Raw genomic sequence first — 15,098 nt, 5'->3', positions numbered from 1 at the left:
TTGCAGAATGCACGTTCAGCTCCGAGGTCCTCAGCCCGGTTGAGCACGAGGCTCCCAGTTCGGGTGAGCTCGGTGCTCCCAGGCTGGTTGAGTCCGAGCCCCGTGAGGTCGCACCCAGTTCGGTATCTCTCCTGGTTAGGCCGAGCGCGAACTGGGATGAAGAGCCCTGGATCCTCCACGTAGATGGCTCCTCAAATCAGCAGGGCAGCGGAGCTAGTGTAGTTCTCCACGGTTCGAATGGCACAAAGCTGGAGTACGCGCTACGCTTCGAGTTCACGACATCCAACAATAAGGCAAAATACGAGGCGTTGATAGCTGGGCTAGCCCTGACGCAAGAGGTAAAGGCAAAACACATAGTTATCTACAACGATTCCCAGCTCGTGGTCAACCAAGTTACAGGGGAATACGAACCTCGCGAGCCAACTATGATCGCTTACTTAGCAAAGGTAAAAGAGGCTCCGCTTAGCTTCCAGTCACACTTCATCAAGCAAATCCCGAGGTCGGAGAATGCTGAGACCGATGCCCTATCCCGACTAGCCAGCACCAGTGACAACACTATGAGAATTGTGTACATAGAGGACTTACCTCGGCCTAGCATTCTCCGGGGGGCAGAGGAGGTCGCTCTTGTCGCCCAAGCAGAACCGAGCTGGATTGATCCACTCGTGAGCTTCCTGCTACACGGAACCCTCCCCGCAGACCGCAACGCCGCCAGGAAGGTAGAGCGCCAGGCAGCCAAGTACGTCATGATAGACGGACGGCTGTACCAAAGATCCTACACGCTCCCCTACCTACGCTGCTTGCGGCCTCCCAAAACCGAGCTCGTACTCCACGACATTCATGAAGGCCTATGTGGCGGACACCTGGGGGGCAGGGCCGTCGCCCAGAAAGCACTACGACAGGGGTACTATTGGCCAACAATGAAAGCAGACGCTGTCGGGCTAGTCAGGAAGTGCGAGAAGTGTCAAAAGCACGCCAATATTCACCAACCTCAAGTACCTCACCATCCCGTGGCCCTTCGCACAATCGGGTATCGACCTACTCGGGACATTCCCGCCAGCAACAGGAGGAAGGAAGTTCCTAGTAGTGGCAGTAGACTACTTCACCAAGTGGGTTGAAGTTGAAACTCTCGTAACCATCACAGCTCGAAACGTCCAAAACTTCTTCTGGAAGAACATAGTGTGCTGCTTCGGGCTACCTCGGGTGCTGATCTCCGACAATGACAAGCAGTTCGAGGACATCAAATTCCAAGGGTGGTGCCAAGACATGGGGATCTGGAAAAACTTCACGTCGGTTGCACACCCACAAGCAAACGGTCAGGCAGAAGTCACGAATAGAGCTATCCTCCGCGGACTAAAAGCCAGGCTAGACCGAGCTAAAGGATTATGGGCAAACGAGCTGCCCAGCATCCTATGGGCATGCCGAACTACAGAGAAGACCGTCACCGAAGAAACTCCCTTCAACCTCACCTATGGCACGGAGGTAGTCATCCCAGCCGAAATCGAAATCCCCTCACTTCGGTTGGAAGCATACAACGACAATACTAATAACGACGAGCTACATACCAACCTCGACCTACTTGACGAGGTAAGGGACCTCGCATACATCAGGACCGCGGCGTACCAGCAAAGGGTAGCTTGGTACTACAACGCCAGAGTTAAGAGACGAAACTTCCGCATCGGCGATCGGGTTCTCCGCAAGGTCATGGTACCTGAGCCCAGCGTTGGCAAACTCGGGCCGAACTGGGAAGGACCCTACCGAGTAAAGAGAGCACTCGAGGGAGCATACGAGCTCGAGACCCTGGAGGGTAAACAGATACCTCGGGCATGGAACATCATCAACTTAAGACGATATTACCTATAAATTATCAAACTAAGCAGGGCATGAGCCACTACTAGAGCCTAAGGGCCAGAATGCCGAGCTAACAAGGACCTCGGTACCCTAAGGGCCAGAATGCCGAGCTAACAAGGACCTCGGTACCCTAAGGGCCAGAATGCCGAGCTAACAAGGACCTCGGCACCGTAAGGGCCAGAATGCCAAGCTAACAAGGACCTCGACACCGTAAGGGCCGGAATGCCGAGCTAAGGACCTCGGCACCGTAAGGGCCAGAATGTCGAGCTAAAGATGACCTCGACACCTCATCAACGAAGCAAGCTGCACGAGTATGGATCCCGAGGTGCATAGCCCAGGGCCCAATTCTAAGCCTATGTTAACTAACTCAGGCGGAGAACAGATCGAGCGTATAGCCTTACTATGTTAACTCGCCTCAGGGCCTAAGTCTAGCAATTCGGCAACATAGTCAGCTCGACGAAAAGAAAAAATGACTGCCCAACACTTGACCAAAAAAGGGGGGACTATTCATTGCAAAATAATCTTACTTACACTTCATTCCAAAAAAATAAAAAATAAATAAAAATAAAAAAAAACACATCAGCAACGAACTCACAGTCCCGGAGGTACATCTTCCACGCCTTCAGAAGGGACTTCGACAGTACCTGAAGGTCCCGCTTCGTCTTTGGAATCCGCATCATCATTAGCTGCAGCAGCCATTTCCGGAGTGATGCGCGAAGTGGTTATGGCACTAATGTCGAGCTCGGGGTACGTGTTCCTTATCATCCATCAGCTCAACTTGAAACCCCTTCTGTACGAGCCCACCATCATGTCATCAAAGCACAGCGAAGCGATGTAATCGTTAACGGCCTTCGCCTTCGCCTCCTCGATGGCCTGAGAGAAGATCTTAGTCTTCTCCCTGATATCATCCTGAAGGTACCCGACCTGATGCTCTAGGTCCAGCTTCAGGTCCGCCATGTGTTTCACCACCAATCCTAAGGCCTCGTTGTCCCTCCGAGACCTCGTTAGCTCGACTCGGGCAGCGCAGGAAGCCTTTTCGGTAGCTTGCGCTCGCTTCAAGCCCCTCTCTGCCTAGATTGTTAGAGCGTGGATAGAGGAGTTCACCTGCCAAAATGAGAACAAATCAGCCCGACAAAAAAAAAAAAAAAACTACTTCGACTTACCACCATGGTGTGAGTAGCAGCACGCACGCCTATGTGTTGTGAAGGAAGATCGGCCCACGCCGCGACCTCCTCAGGGCAAATAGCCTTCTTACTTTTTCGGAGAGCGTAGCTCGGCATTAGCACACTCCTAGCCCCATCCTGACTTCCCGAGCCTGAAGGCACAGCCCGGGTATAAGCAGTATCGGTATAGGGTACCCCTGCCGCCTCCTGGAGGGGCCACCTCGGGCTCCCCAGGAGACTCCATTCTCGGTGCCTCGGGCTCCGCAAACCGGGAAGGATCGGCACGGACCCGCTTAGCAGCCTGCTTCCTCCTCATACCATCAAACAAGCTCGCACCTCGAGTCTTCTCTACCTCCATAACACCTGCAAAAAGAGCCCGACGTCAAAAGATGAGAATAAAAAACAAAACAAAAGCAAGCCTCTGAGCAAGAAACCTACCCAAACTCAGACCGGCCTGGATAAGCTTGGCCTCCGTTAGGTAGACTTCACATTTGAGTCCAAGCTGAGCCCAGTCCTAGAGGCCCTTCACCGTTTCTTCATCTAACGTGGCACCAGGATCAGGAACGACCAATCCCCACTCGGTAGGAAACGGCCACCCCGTAGCACTTTGAACCACGAAGTAGTCCCGCTTCCATGCCAGGACCTTATTCGGAAGATCGTGCAAAAGCTTGAACCTCGGACGAATGGAAGGCAGTGTTCGCAACAAAGGGAGATGGTCCCAACAAGGTTACGAATGGAGTTCGAGTGGAGCTGACCGACAGTAACGCCGAAGTGATTCATGACCTTGACGACAAAGGGATGGAAAGGAAGGCGCAGCCTAGCAACAAGCTGCTCTCGGAATATCACGATCTCGTCCAGACCGTGCTCCCAAGGAAAGTCGCCTGAGGGTAAAATATAAGTATACTCCCCAGGCAGGTTATACTGAGCGATAAGGAAAAAGTCTCTCGGGCGTCATAGTGGAAGGCCCAAACTTATCTGGCACCCAACCTTGACAGGAGGTGGATGCCAAGCTACCCGAGGTGACTTGGCCTACGGGCTCGAACTCGAGCTCTTCCTCGAGCTCTACCTCGGGCCCCGCCTCAGACTCACTAAGGTTGTCAGGGGTAGCAGCTCGGTTTGTAGAACCAGCATCTGACCCCCCCAGAAGACTATATAAACTACCCGAGCTAGACATTGAATCAAAAAGAAGGCTGAGGACTCACCGGGGAAAAGCTACCGGACTACGAAGAATGACGCGAGCTGACAGCCTTGTACGCTAGCTCAAGGAACGAATGCTGAAGAATGGCGAAAGAAAGTGACCAGGGCCCCCCCACTATTTATACCCACTGTACTCGCGCATCAACGGCCAAGATCAAAACCATCCAACGGCTCCCCACAAAACCGGTTGTGCACCCCCCGAGGAGAAGTCAGTTTAAGTGCGCATTTTCGACGTTCAAAAATTTAAAATCGTCTGGCGTCCGTGCGTGAGCTGCACGCAACCCGGGATTGACCCTTGGTCGAACCAAGCCGACCCTGATCAGGCCAAAAACACAAGTAGGTCAGACTGGAGAAGCTCCAAACCAAGGCCAAAGCGTCATGAGGCAAATCCACCCGTCATCCCGTGAACTCCCCATGCCGGGTCAGGACCCCGGGCACGGGGAGTGGGGGCAATTGATGGAGGGAGATTTGGCCCAACCCCTTGGCCACGCGACACGTGGAAGCAACTGAGAGTGACCTGGCAGAAGCACCAGCTCGGCACGACAGCGGGCCCACAACCCGAGCTCCGAGAAAAGGAGTCCCGAGCTCCCCCCAAAAAAAGGAACCCACGACCCGAGCTCCCCAAGGAAGAACCCGAGCTCTCCCTTGGAGGTCCTAAGCCTTACAAGGAGCGCAAAGGGCAAAAACCCGAGCTGACCCACCTCGGGGCAGTTCGGGCCATACTTCTATCCGAACTCAAGACTTCACCTCGCACACCACTTCGGCTCCAAGTCGCCTGACTGAGCAACCGTACCTGATGCCCAGGAAGCCCGTACACGGAGGCAGCGCGCCTGACTGATTAGGGGTCCAACACATGACAGCCGCCCACCAACGGCCACCTGCCACCGCCATCTCAGGCGTGGCAGAGACGGCCCTGACAAGGAAGACAGTGGCGGTTATGACACCCGAACTGGCAACTGGCAGAGGTTATGACACCCGAACTGGCGTCTGGCAGAGATGATGACACCCGATCTGGCGGAGGTGATGATGCCTGATCTGGCAGAGGTATGGGAGTGAGTGTACCAGGGTGATTATAAAAGGCCCCCTTCCCCCAAAGAAGGAGGTATGTGATTCTTGTGCTTTCTGGTCTTGAAGTCCCTCATTCCCCTTGCCTTCTCAAGAGCACTAACTTGAGCTTCGGAGTGTTCCAACCGGGTTCCTCCCCAGAAGTCTCCATTTTCTTCCTTGTTTCAGGCACCTCCAATTTCGTCAAAGGCGAGGTAACCAGCAGCTAGGACCAACCGGATTGCGCATCATCATTATTATTTTATGTTTTTTTGAAAATTTTATTCTTCATCTCCTCTATGTTGTTTGCCACCCAAAAAAGATTTATTGTAAGCCATAACTCATAATAAACTATAGTTACTTCTAACACTTGTTTTTCTGAATTGTGTACCAAAAAAAAGTCAACAAATAAGTACTAATGAAACATAGGATTGATATATGTAGTGATAGTTGAGCTAAGATTTAAAATCGAGAAATTTATGAGGTTTTAAGAGATGAATTAGGTTAGAATTGAAGGAATTTAGTTAGGGTTAAGGTTAGGATTGGATTGATCGAGTTGAAGGTTGGGTTGGGGTTTAGAACTTAGGGTTGGCCTCAAACCGACTTAACCCGACCCGACTTGCAGCCCTACTTCCAAGCAAGCAATCAACGACTAGTTTTGAGTCGCCCTTGATCCATATGTTTTTGAAGCCTCTTTGAGCCACTAACTTGCGAGCTTCTATTGTTGCCTAGCATTTATGGTGGAAATTTCATTCACAGCATGGGGAATCTCTTGCAATACAACCAAACAAACATATTTGAGAGGATTTCATTTAACCCAATTTTTGTTTTTACACTTTGATACTCTGAAAGTGCTTTTGTTGCTATATGAAAATTATCTTGGTCGGTCCCTCCCCTTTTGTTTTGAAAAATTACATTGCATCTGTTTTTCCATATGAACCACACGAGGAAACAAATTTTTTCCCAATAGTGGGGCCATGATTTTTGGATTTTCTCCTCTTGATGATTCCACCATTAGACGATTCTTTCCCCTTCTTCTGTAAGGGCTTGGATTACTTCTTCTACCGTCTACCAAATTTGTCTTGAGAATTGGCGTTTTCTTATAATATAATCTCATGATTTGTGATTTGTTCTTCCCCACAGAAAACACTTTCTCTGTCGATCTCTATGAAGCAGAGATCTAGTTGGAAGTTTATCCTCTGGCACCAGCCACATAAAGAAATTGATTTTTGGGGAATATTGCATTTTCTTATTCTTTTCTACATTTGAAATTTTCCCTATCCAGAGTATTCCCTTTAATTGCCTTTGGTGTCAAGCTTCCAATATAATTTGTCATGCTGATGATGTCTAGGAATTAGGATTGCTTTGATCTCTTCTTTTATTCTCTTTGGAATCCAGTCCCTTATCTCATCTAGCTTCCACGATCCATTAATTACATCAATTATATCATTAACTTTCATGCATGGTTTTCAAAACTGGACCCGACCGGATGGTTGGACTGAAGGGATGAGAGATCCATCCCATGGACACTCAAAGATTGCGGAATAAGGGGCGAATTTCAAAAATTTTTCCTTCCCTTCAACTGGAAATCACATTCCCTAATTAGAAAATCATATTTTTAAGGATCATTCTTGAACCTTGAACTGAACCAGATCTGAACCAAAAGGAGTAGGAGAGAATTATACCTGATACGGAGAAGTAATATCTCCCAATGGAAGTGTTCACGCCCAAGGAAGGATCCAAAGACTGCTCCAACTGAAGATGGCGCAGTGCAGGATGGAGCAAAATCAGCAGTGTTCTTCTCCAAGAACTCTGTCCTTCGCAAGAATCAGCAGGATGGTACATGAGCACAGCTTCCTATCAATCCTTTCTCAAAGAACTGATGTCAAGATCCAATCTTGACTTCTCCCACAACTGGAGATCGAACTGGCAAACAGGGCAGCAAGAACAGGAAGGCGGCAAGAGAGTATTCGCAGGGTGCAGAATTCTCTCTTCTTGTTTTCAGCACTAAAGGAAATCTGATGTCTGTCTCTTAGGTTGCTGCCCCCTTCTTTTGTTAACCTAAAAGATCAGCTCCTAATCCAATCAGGAGCAGCTTATCCAAATCATATTTGGATAAGACTTCTCTTTAGGTGATAGGGATAAACCCTTATCTTATCTGCAGATTAGATTAGCTTTCTCCTAATCTCATTAGGAGGTTTCTAAATCTGAATCACATTCAGATCTGGTCTCTCTGAGTGGATAGGGTAAAGACCCTATCCTATCTGCTAATCCATCTCAGAATTCGTCCCTTTAATTAACAAAATGAATAGCCCAGTTCGAAATGGGCTTTAGGCCCATTAAGCTTATGTGCTCACTTAACCTTCCTAACTGCTGCCCAGTTGGGCTTCCTTGTATGGCGTGGGACCCAAGCATTGATCTACACATCAGCCACATGGGTTCGGCCCAACCTTTGTTACAAGGCCTGGTCGAATACACTGTTAAAGACAGTGCACCCCCTGAAACCCATCGAATGGGCTCTATGGGCCCAACACTTACCCTAAGTGGTCCCTAGGCCAAGCCACCTTGTAATACTCAGGGACTGTGGGTAGATGCAAGATTAGCCCATCAGGTATTATCCTCAATGGTCTTACACTTAACCTCTCAGCCCATAATGATCATACACTGCCCGACAAGAGAGGACCTCTCCCTCGGCTGCAAGAAACAGTGTTGCACTCTCCACTTATATGGATCCCGGGAATTAAAACCTTCTTGCAAACATTTTAGAAACCATAATATATATACTTTTATATCTCATATAAAATATACTTTGCAACACAAATCTCAACGGTTGAAATCGGCTGCCGGTAGTCTTGGTTTCCATCAGTGAGAGTGCATCCCCAATCATTACCTTTGTCCGACAAAGGGGCTGATCCTGTCACTATGATCACCCACTCAGATGAATTCTCAGACAGTCCCAACATACCCAGGTTTTGACCCCTGCTAAGGATCTCACTGATTGGTACATCAAAGACAGCCCAATCCGACACCTAGTGCAGTATCATAATCGAGTCTAAGGGTCGGGTGTAACTTTCCAGTTTTGCCCATCAATCTCCAAGGTCCAGGGCAATACTGAAAATCTGGTCCAGTTCAAAGATTCAATTAATCCTACACTGTATGTGCCTAGGGTCTCACCCTGGTAGCTGAGACAGGCCACCCAAACCGACTTGGTGGCACCATAGTGTCAGCCTTGTCAAGATAGGTCTCCCCAGACCGACCCACTAGCTGTGAACATTCTAAACTAACACGAGTCCCATTAAGTGTCCAGTTTAAGGGTAATACACAGAAACATACCAAGGGAACATGAATCAAATATGCACTTTTATTCATTTACAATAAACTCATAAAGTACATCATTCTGATTGAAGCTAAGGGCATACAAAACTGTCTAACATGGACCAGAAAATCGGGAACTGGTTAGGTGATCGGTTTTGATTTTCTCCAAAACCAGATTTTTGTCTAAAACGTTGATTTGGTCAACAAACCGCTGACCCGGGCAGTTGAACCGTTCGAACTTTGATGGTTTTGACCGTTTTTTATTTTTTTTATTTTTTGTAATTTTTTTGTCAGAGTGGGCCATATGTTCAGTTCAAATGGTTGGACCATTTGACCCAAGAACCGGACCTGACCCGTTCATTGTCTAGGTTGGTTTTAAAAACCTTTCTTTCATGCTTAACTAGGAGTCACTTAGGTTGCATTTGGAAAGGATGCAAATAGAGTGTAAATCTCGGTTCAAGGTAAATTTGCACTCCAGTTCACTTTTGCCTGTTTTTGGCAATATTATCAATGCATATTTACCTTGATAATAAGATGTAAAAGTACATCAATAAAAAAGAAGTAAATTTGCATTCAAGTGGGCTTTTGATAAAAAAAAAAAAAGCATAATGTTTGGAATTCATGTTTGCATCCATTACAGCTAAAAGTAAATTGAGGGATATTCCCTACTATTTCTTTTAGTAGAGTAGCTTTTCCACCAAAAGAAAGGAGATTTTGCTTTAGCCAATTGGTTATTTTCCTAAATTTTCCCATTATATCTTTGAAGGTTAATTTGTTCACCTTTCCATTCATAAGCAGGCCCTCTAGATATTTTTTTGTTATTGTTATTTAAGTGAATTTGAAGAATTCTGCCCACGATCTTTTGATGCTTTCTGATGGTGCATGATCTAGTGCTCCTTGCTGGCAGACAACTCAGATGCCAAATTGAGTAGGTTGCCTAACTAAGATGCAAAGAAAGAGATCGGAGTGTCTGGGTTGCTTTAATCGGGGTGGGCACTCCGATGCTTAATTCAACGAAGAGTTTTGAGAGAGCTAAAAAGCTTGTGAGAGCTAAATTGTGCATACCTTTTCTAAGGAAGGGGTGTCTTTATATAGGCAAGCTGTCGTGAGGCTCACGAAGTGCGTCCGAGATCTTTGGTATGTCTGGTTCGGAGGTGGTTTCATGCATAGAGATGACTTCGCGTAAGCGGGTAGTGTCTATCCAGTTGCGTCCGAAGTGAGTGGGGTGATAACCGGCTCTTCCGGCGTAGCGTCATGATCTCGAGGAAGTTAGAGATGACAACCAGCTGAACGAGGAGGTCGCCCAGCATGTCAGTAGGTCACTAGTTGAACTCAGGCCAAGTTAGCGGAAGCAGGTCACCTCTCACGTTGACTTAATGTCTTGTCGGGCCGTTCGTAGTTTGGTTTGCCAAGGTCATTAGGGCAGGTGTGAGGTGTCCGAGGCACTCACGAGGTTTACTTACGTGGTGCTGGGGTGTCGTCTGACTGTTTTGAGGTGCTATGTGTCATCACATCATTGGAAGACCAAATCACCCCTCATCAGTTTCTATGAACATTATTTGAAAATTCCATTAAAGGCTTTGTGAAATTTGGTTGTTGTCCTAAAGTTTTTGTATTTCTATTGTAAATTAATTTCTTTGTTTTATTATTTGCCTCTAATGATCTTCTAACATATACCACATAATCAATGAAAATTGGAGAATAGGAATCTTTGGCCCATTTTTTTGTGTTAATTCCTAGATCCTTTTTGTTGTCCCTCATTACTTTACAAATAGTTTTAGGACAAATTACATATGTATGGAGATAGTGTACCACCATGTCTTGGGTTTTTTTTTTGATAGGTAGACCCCTAGTAGGTTTAAAAGATCTTGTTGGACTCTCATTAATAAGGATTTGATATGACATTGTCTTCATACATTCCATTGTTTAATTTACTCATTTTTTTGAACATCCAAATTTTCAAATATTTTTCTATAAATTCCACTCTAGTTTGTCATAGACCTTTTCCATGTCTACTTTACAAGTTATTTTCTAAGAAGATGCATATGCCTTCAACTCCAACTTATTGTACATATCTTTGTTATGAATAAAAGAACATTTATTCCATATGTCATGGGGTTATTTTGCTAACTCCCCCTTATTTCATATTAGTATTATGTATGAGACCACATAATTATTACAATATGGATTTCAATGTTTACAACTAGTGGATAGACTTTGGGGGTCTATTTGTCATTCTCACACTACCCAAGGTAGTGGAACAGTAGGTCTCGGTTACTCAGGTTGTGAGCTAAGGTGTAATTATGAATGTTTACAAGAAACTTTAAAATGGACCAAACCTAGTGTATTCCTGAACTTTGTGATAAATGGACCAATTGGGTGTTGCTTTTAATCCCCAGACTTGATATTGATATTAGATTGAGTATCAAACTTGTCTACCTTTGATATGCCAACCTATGAGATCCTTCTGAGGTCAAATGCTTGGATATGTTGGAATATTCAAGGAAAATATATCAACTGAAGGCATGTGACATGTTAGCTCTCTCATAAAGTTGTGGGTCCCACACCATACTAAATGGAATCTCCCAATTTGAAAATGTTTTTCTAGAACTAATAAGATGATAATGGTCGATTAAGGATACAAAATATGGGGATCGAATTATGCTAGTTCTCCCCTACATAACCAAATTCGGCCTACCTTAGTGAGACCAATTTTGCTAGGGTTTTGAAACCCATCCAACCATATTAATTATCCATTCTTTCTACCATTGTTCTAGAGTTATTTTGGGTGGAAATCATCACCCAAATCTGTAATAAAGATCAAGAATTTCTGCTGGAAATTCTGGAGAAATTTCTAAGACAGCAAATTCACAATTGCACCATCTTCAAGTAGTTGCAATGTTTTGAGAAGATCAAAGTTTGGGTGTGAACATTACTTCGATCTCTGCATTTGTGGACATCAACATCAGGTACTACACTCATTCTTGGTCCAAAAATTTGGTCTTTCTTGATCCCATAATCCAAAACAATCCAAGGAGAAAAATAGGTTTTCTCATCATGTGTAATTTTAGCATTGGGGTTTCGGCGAGTCTTATATCTCTCACTAGCATCCTCATAATATACTTTTTTGGAAACTTCTCACTCCAGAAACGGTCCCGTATGGTTTGCGGGAAATAGGAATCAGGAATCGGAATGGCCCATTCCCGTTCCAATTATTTGGTGGGTGGAATCAGAACCGCATTCCAATTCCTCCTAGAATGCATGGCCATTCCCTCCTTTCACGGGAATGAAATCTCATTCTAACTGATTTCAATTCCTGTCTGAACCAAGCAAATTATGGGAATAAACCATTCTGATTCCAATTCTGAAGGATTTAAATTCCAATTCTAACTGCAAACCAAACAAACCCTTAGAGTCTTACCTTTGGTTTCTTCTTCTGTGAGATCACCATGAGATAGAATGGTCAGTGTGCACATTCCACAAGATCACTATTCTTGTGTGAGGCTTACAATGGGTGAGGCCCATCCTTTAACCTTTGAAAACCCCATCATTTGCGAGGCCCGTCTCGTAACTCTTATTTAGAGGTGTAAATATGGCCGTGTGCAGCCTGTGCTGAGTCGGGCCGTGCTTCCCTCCCTTGGGATACTTTGGGGGGTCAGCCCAGCATGACCCATGTGGGCCCATGCCGCGAATTGAGCCAAGCTATGTTTTTTAAAAATTAAAAAAAAATAATGAAAATTTTAACATAAATTTTAAAAATAGACAAAAAAATAAAAAATGATCTTAAATTTATATATATATATATATGGATCGTGCTAGGTTAGGCCGCAGACCGGGCCGACTATGGACCTGAAACCCCAGACCCAGCATGGCCCATACGATCGTGCCATGCCCAGCACGACCCATAGTCTGTTATGCCGAGCTGTGCGGAATCGGCTCAAAATCTTGTGCTCAAGCAAGGCCCGATTTACAACTCTATTGTTTGTAGAGTGAAACCCATCTTCCATTGTTTGACCATTATGTTGACTAACGATTGATTGGAGCCATATTAATTTATTTTCTCATTTTGGCATTCTGGTGTTTGATTGCTGAGAAGGGAAAATTACTGTTCATCGTCTTCCTTCAAACTCAAACCAGTGACTTGGACGAGGTGAGTTTCAATCTCCCCCTCTCTCTCTCTCTTCTTTTTCTTCTCCCTCTTTGTTTTTTTTCTCTTCTTCTGCATCTTTTTTTTCGCTTGCCACTGCTACTTGAACCAACAACTATGAGCATGAATGCGGAGAAGATAACAAATCCCATGAACAAGCACAACTGGAAAAGCAAGTTGAAAGAGAAAAAGCTTACTGCGACATGAATACTCTTTTACCAAAACCGGAGGAGGCCACTGCACGTGTGGTTCCCTTTCTCACTGTTTCAGTGTAACCCTGCATTCCAAGTTTTGGGAAACGAAATTACACTATTTCTCAGTCCGTCTCACAAAACAAATGAATGAAAATGGGAATCTAAGAAAAATATTCCCATTTTCTCTTCTCGGTCTCACCAACCAAACAGACTGATAGTATACAAAAAGTAGGATCGGGGAGATAGCCTTACATCCTTATGCCCATGGGCATGAAATTCAAAAGATCATTTGTCACCCCAATTATTCCACTTCTTGAGTCGCTTATTTTACACCTATTTGGCTAATGCCGAAAATCCTACACCTCCCTGTTAATTTTTCTCCCTTTTGTTTTGCCTCAACAATTCAAGCCTCCACGTGTTCAGCTTAATCCATAGCAAATACATTCTTTTAGTGGCATGCATGATATATCTTATATAAAAAGTTTTTTTTTTTTCGTTTTGTTTGACAAAAATATAAAATAAAATAAAGTAGGTAAGCCCAAAATGCGGGATTTAATTTCACCTTTCTGTGTTACAAATAAGATGGGGATTGTTTTTTGGGGATAAGTACTGGATTGCAATCCACCTAAGAAATCTGAAATTGCAGCCCCCTCCTATAAACCGCCGCATCCTGCTCATGAATTTGGCATTGATCCATGGACAGGATTTAGTCCGCCCCTAGAAATCTTAGCTCCACCCTAAGGGTGGATTCAATTATAAAAACCCCTTGTTTTTTCCCATTGATTCACTTTTCACAATAACAAAATAAATAAATAAGTGAAGGAATAACAATAATGAATCGTTAAAAACATTGTGCTGCAGTCAAGTTATCTTATTTCAATTAGCCTACAAGATTGTTATCATGTAATCACCCTCCCTCTCATCTCTTCTAGTTAATGATCTTATGTAAATGACCAAGTAGTACCCCATTTGCATGGCTCTTACTTAATAACAGGGACAAAATCTCCACCCTTGCGAGATTTGTCTTCAAACAAATAATTCCCTTGCCTCAGGGCCATTAACATAGGGTTATCCCTTCCTAAAACATTGGACTCTTCCTAGCAAATAAACAAGAAGCAAGCTTAAAATTAAACACGTTTGAATTTATATGTATATATACCTTGTATCCATTCCTCTCATAACAAATTCATTGAGATTATTAATAGTGTAATTAAGTGTGCAACAATGCAACAATCTTTAGCAAGCTTCTTTATGCTAGAAATGTATTAAAGTTAGAGTGCTACCAAAAATGAAGAATGGAAGCTTTGATGGATTGGCTGCCTATGCTTTAAAGATCTCCACACCAGCATCATATCTCTCTGAGGAAGCTCCAAACATTTCAAGCATCAAAGCTCACAGGTGCCACCGCACTCGGTACATTGAGGCTAAGGATTCTGTCCGTCGAGAGGGGGACGGTGAACTGTCCGATACATACAATGGCGGGCTGAGGGTGTTCCCCTACAACATTCAAGTCGGCGTTGTGCCTGTTGCTGCTGGAGAAAGCCATGGAAGCTAAGGTTTCTTTGTGAGAGAGAGAGAGAGAGTTAAAGGTTAGGGGAGGCTTTTTGAAGTCTTCCCACAGACGGTGCCAAATGATGATGTGCAATCCGATCGATCCTAGCTGTCGGTTACCTCGCCTTTGACAAAATTGGAGGTGCCTGAAACAAGGAAGAAAATGGAGACTTCCGGGGAGGAACCCAGTTGGAACACTCCGAAGCTCTTGAGAAGGCAAGGGGAATGAGGGACTTCAAGACCAGAAAGCACAAGAATCACATACCTCCTTCTTTGGGGGAAGGGGGTCTTTTATAATCACCCTGGTACACTCACTCCCATACCTCTGCCAGATCGGGCATCATCACCTCCGCCAGATCGGGTGTCATCATCTCTGCCAGACGCCAGTTCAGGTGTCATAACCTCTGCCAGTTGCCAGTTCGGGTGTCATAACTGCCACTGTCTTCCTTGTCAGGGCCGTCTCTACCACGCCTGAGATGGCGGTGGCAGGTGGCCATTGGAGGGCGGCTGTCATGTGTCGGACCCCTAATCAGTCAGGCGCGCCACCTCCGTGTACGAGCTTCCTGGGCGTCAGATACGGTTGTTCAGTCAGACGACTTGGAGCTGAAGTGGTGTGCGAGGTGAAGTCTTGAGTTCGGA

Source organism: Nelumbo nucifera, chromosome 3 (genome assembly GCF_055504915.1).
Source record: "Nelumbo nucifera cultivar China Antique chromosome 3, China Antique-T2T, whole genome shotgun sequence".
Classification (NCBI taxonomy): domain Eukaryota; kingdom Viridiplantae; phylum Streptophyta; class Magnoliopsida; order Proteales; family Nelumbonaceae; genus Nelumbo; species Nelumbo nucifera.
Note: the sequence above shows the minus strand (reverse complement) of the source record.